Below are 5,614 nucleotides of genomic sequence, written 5' to 3'. Positions count from 1 at the left end.
ATGATAATTTATAGATTTGTTTCCAGTAGAGATGCAAATGATTTTGGTCTGGTGTAAAAGGCAATCCAATGATTATGGTGATTATAATGTCATTTTTCAGTAAAATATTCACCAGTTTAATATTTAACGTAGAAATCATATCCTAATCCTCAAAATGCTCTGTGTACCAGTTTTACCATTTTCCTGGTTCTCTCATTAATTAATGCATTGAATAAAACCTTTGAAACATATTAATTTTTTATTTGTATGAGTCAAGTTTCAACTTTTTGAAAACTTTATATCCCTTTGGAAGCATCTATTGCTATTTCCAATGCGGCACAGAATCCAGGCCCTGCCCACCCCTTTTTGGGGGTATTATTTCCTCACTTCATCAATATGGAATTAATATGGCTAGCCCCCAGGACCTTCAGATGGTCCACGTGCTCCTAAGCCTGTTTTCCTCCATACTTACATAGGTTTGAAAGGGAAGGGCTTAGATTTTAAGGTCAGGCTTAAGAATCCTTGGGGAGCTTCGACTAAAGAATATTATTAATGTTTCTGGCACACTGTAAGTTCAACTGGCTTCCTTTGGGGGCTAGCCAGAGAACTTCATCACACATATCTTGGTATCTGTTGCAAAATGTAGGCAGATGCCAACTAACCATTGTATAAAAGACTTTTGAATATAACCAGATGGTAAAATGATGGATATCCGTCCTCTTTGCCTGACCAGCATGCATCTCTCCACCTGGTGACAGTACTCTGATTTTACTTACTTTCCCTTGGAGTCTTAATGGGAGTCTTAATTAGAATGTCCCTTTGTTTCCTAGGCAGGGGATGGCACATGACCCCAACTGGGCCAATAGTTGCTCTGGAATCTGAATCTTAAATGAGTAACACACCATCTGAAATAATGATTTGTGATTCATTCATCCCAAGGTCAGGGCCTTGAAGAGACTGTCAACTGGTTCCCAGCACCTAAATCTCCATAACAGTGTGGGTCTGTCCTTCTTGAGACCTGGTTCTTCAACTTTCCTTCTACTTTGTGAGCTATCCTGTGACTTCCAATTTGTTCCAAGTTCCAAAAAACTTCCTTTTGTTAGCCAGAGTAGATTTATAGCATTTGTACCCAGAGAACACTGATAGATTTGGTGGTTATATATGTCTCATTAAAATTGAAATAACAAATACTCTATTGTTTTTTCATTGCCTGTTAAAACTAAGCAGAGTAATTGTACTAGCTAATAAATAACATTTACTAAGTCCCTGTCTTTGTTCTAGATTAGCCTATTTAATCCTCACAGTAACCCTATGACATGAAGAAACTGAAGGTCAGAGGGGTAAAGTAACTCGATCTAGTTTACACACTATTAAGTCACGGTGCTGGGATTTGAACCCAGGCAGTTTGGCAACAAGTTCCTTGTTCTTCATCAAATTTCTCCTTGGGACAGTAGATACCCTGCTAATTGATGGAAAAAGCCACCCTGCAGGTGATTTCCTGCTGTTGAGTGCCTTTTATTCTGAGGATAATCTTTACATTTTACATCTAACACAATCCAACAGGTGGTTTACAATTATATGTTTATTAAAACATTGGCGTGAAGAAGAACATTCTGTGCTTTCCAGACACTAAGTGGCTCTGCAGTGAATTGAAGGAGGGATTTCAGTCCTCCAAGGTGACTCTCTGGGTTTCTGGAAGCACTTTCCCCCAGGTTTTCTACACTAGCTCTGTGTGAGGGATCAACATAGCAGCAACTCTGGACTCCTTCCTTTGGTGTGCTGGGGGAATCTGAATCAATGTTTTGTATAGATAGGACTCTAGACTATGAATTTGGAGTTAATCTTCCGTTTTCTGCTCTTTTCTCAAATCTGGATTCTCTGCTTTCTTTATATCTCTATCCTACCCTCTCGAGCTCTGCTCTGTTGAAAACCCCATCCAACTGAACACAGAGCTGATTGCGGAGATGATTGCAAGAGACGCCATACTATGTCACCATTTCCTCTACTTACCTGCCTGCTTATTATTGCCTCATTAAGGTTAACCTGTCTGAGCAACAGAATCACTGGGGGAACCCTTTGCAATCATGCAGATTCCCAGGCCTATTCCAGACCTCTTAGAGGTGGGATCCAGGAATCTGATTCCGATGTTATGTTTGGGACCCACTGGTGCAGAGGAAAGAATTCTGAGAATACTGGGGTTCTTTGACACTTACCATGGTCCTCAGTTTCTCTGGACATTGATTTCCCAATCTTTAGAATGGGGAAACAAGGCCCACTCTGTCCACCTTACAGGCTGTTGTGAGGCTGATGAGTATGAAAGCATTTTGGTGGAATGCTTTACTATTACTGTTTTCAAGAAAAGACAGTTTACAAAAGGTGTTTTTACTCTGCCAGGGAAATGGAGCTTGCCAAGTACCAGTGTCACAAAACACACACAATTCTCTCAAATGCAGATGGTATGAGACATGTTTATGTAGACTCCTTGCCGTTGCTGGGCCTGGATCCACCTAAGCACAGAAGTCAGTCTGGAGAGAAGTATAGGGAGTTGTCTGCCCGCACCTCCACCACAATCCCAAACCTGGACAATGAGGCCTAAAGGATTTTTAACAAAGAAAAGTCTTTTATTCCGTAATTAAATTAGATATGACTCTTCTTATCTTCAAAACACACTTCATGAGATTAACAGCTTTACTCAAACTGACCCAGTGGTGAAACACTGACTGAAACCGTCTTCCATGGTCCCTACTTGAGTGTGGCTCTGGAGAGGGCTGAGTGGTGTGCAGGGAACTGGTGCATACCACGCAGCAGCTGGGCAAGGGGGAAGGGTGGAAAGTGCAGACCGGAAACTCTAGGGAAATAAGCACACAAAATATGCACACTTCAAAATCTTTTCTAGGACCAGCTCCTGGTTTGATACCTTATTTTTTTTTTTTTTTTTTTTTGTGGTATGCGGGCCTCCCCCTGCTGCGGCCTCTCCCGTTGCGGAGGACAGGCTCCGGACGCGCAGGCTCAGCGGCCATGGCCCACGGGCCCAGCCGCTCCGCGGCATGCGGGATCCTCCCAGACCGGGGCGCGAACCCGGTTTCCCTGCATCGGCAGGCGGACGCGCAACCGCTGCGCCACCAGGGAAGCCCCTGATACCTTATTTTATTTCTAAGTGGGCAGCAGCCTCATCTTTCTCACATCAGATTTGTCTGCCTTTTCTGGTGAGAGTTTAAACTATCTTTGAGATTTTGCTTGAGGTGATAAACATTTGTAAGTTTCTCATTTTATAATTGGATCATATAATGGCTCATTTTATTATTGGGGGAGAGGGGAAGGGAAGGTAGAAATCTAATTTCTAATTCAGCCTAGAAGTTGTGAACTTGATAACTGTCATTTGGTTGATTTAACTGGGTCTTATTCAAATTATAATTATCTGACTCCCCAGTAAAACATAACATTTTTTATTGAGTTGTTCTTTCAAGATAGCTCTGATTCCCCGGGAGGAAAAGACTGTATAAAAAAGTTTGCCATCAATGCTACCATTCCCCTTTTAGAAATCATGTATGTTCTGTTTAAGGTCATGGATATTTTGGGATTTGAGATAGCAAACAATCTTGACAGTTTTGGTCAACACTTAACAAAACAACAAAGAAGCACATTAGAAAAGAATTGCAGGAAGTGGAGCTGGCTGGTGGAGAGCAGAGAGGAGATCCCTGCCTTGCACGCTTCAGCCTTCTCCAGGCTCGGGACTCTCATTATCTAACGCCTCCAGTGACGTGTGCCAGATATCAGTCCTAAAGACTGCAGACTCACTCTGGTCGAAAACAAACGTGCCCCGAACGGAAAACAACTCAGTCACTGACTGGAGTTCAGTATGTAGGGGAAAAAAACGTTTTGTCAGTTTCATCTTTCTTAACTAACTTAATAGCCAATACATGGGTATTGGAAAACAAATTTATTGTTTGGGTCCCTGTTAGTTAAGAAGAAAGAAAGGAAGAAGGGAAGGAAGAAGTGAGGGAAGGAGGTTTTTTGCTTTTTTTTGGTAAAGTGCTCTGCCAGCATTTGTAACAAGAGATGAAATGTCATATAGGACTGATTTAATGTTTATTCTTTTCCCTAGATAGAGGTCAAAGAATCACGTAAAATCCAAACTCTTTTTTTCAGTTTAAACCATTTAGGGAGGTTTCCAGTATCAACGTGGGAATCAATGCAACTTGAAAGCACCATGGCCTCTGCAGGCCTGTGTGAACCTTCACACCAGTCCTTCTCGCCCACACACTTGCTTCCAGTTTCCCTGCCCAAGTGGGCACATGAGAACAGCTGGCTCAGCTCTTAATAGTAAGAGAAAAAAAAATGTTTGGATTTCGTTTTCTGCTGACACCACGAATTGAACCCGTATGTCTTGACACTTTAGATGGAAAAGACGTCCTAAGTCAGAAAGTCAGTCCTTCGGTAATGCAGGGAAAGCAACTGAAAACATACTCTTGGGCGGCGTTAACCACAGTTCCCCTTTTGCCGTGAAAACCTCATGTCTCTACAGTTTCATGACCAGCTCTTTCCTTTAGGAAAAATGCAATTTAGACTTTCCCCTACCTCCTTTTTTTTAAGTTGTCACATGTATTTTTAGCATCACATGTATTTTTAGCATACCTGCAGTTACCTAAGATGCAAGGTGAATCCTTCCTCCTACAGTGCTGGTTCTCACTGTCTTCACAAGGCAGCAGAGGCAGCAGTACTAGAAGCAGGTCAGTCTGGAGGACTGGGGAGGGGGCTGCTGAATCCTTCCATATCACTGTCAGCCACCTCTCCCAAGTACAGCAACTAAATATCCGATCTAGAAACAGTGTGCTTGCTGTGTAGTTCCAAGACAATTTCATAAATTCCCCTGTATTGTGCCTCCCAAGGCCACGTAGACAGATTCCAGAGGCCCCACTGCCCTGCGGTATTTGGTTGTCTAGGTGAAATGGAGATTTTAGGATTGCACAGTACTAGCTACCTCACATAGCTACTGAGGATTCAGTGAGATAAGTAGGTAAAGCATCCAGCCTAGTCCCTGACTGGCCATAAGTTCGTGTTAAAAATGTTAGTTTTGTAGGTTAGTTCACCTAGTTTCTCTGTAATTCAAATATCCACTAATAGATCAGGTCCTTGAATCCACTAGAATTAGTTATGTTATCTAAAAGGGGAGCAAATGAAATCCCACGTGGAAAAGGGTCCGGGGTTCCCAACTAGAAATAATTCTCACTTTGTGATGTCTAATGGGATTTAACATCTAGGTATCATAGATCTTTTAAAAAAATTATATCTAGAAGAGAGATTCAAGAAGATGGTAAAGTCTGAATTCCTAAGAAGGAGGCATTGATCTGGTGCTCCTTTTACACAATGTATTTTCCATCTATACTTGTAGATGTTTTGCTTTTAGCTGTGATATCTGTCTATAGCAGAGCAGGGAGGGCTCGTATTGGAGCCCTGGAAGACTGCCAAATCACATCATTGTTGAGGTGGTTGACGCAGTTTCTGGGATAAAGGAAGTTCCTGCTTGAAGGGTCCCATTTGTTCTTAGACTTAGCTTGCATCATGTGTGTTGAACCCTGGAATTTGTATATGTAATTGCTCTTGAAGGGTAGGATATATAGAGAGCCAGTTGTAA

Source organism: Physeter macrocephalus, chromosome 2, assembly GCF_002837175.3.
Source record: "Physeter macrocephalus isolate SW-GA chromosome 2, ASM283717v5, whole genome shotgun sequence".
NCBI lineage: Eukaryota > Metazoa > Chordata > Mammalia > Artiodactyla > Physeteridae > Physeter > Physeter macrocephalus.
The sequence above is the reverse complement of the archived record's forward strand: the minus strand, read 5'-3'. Positions refer to the sequence as shown.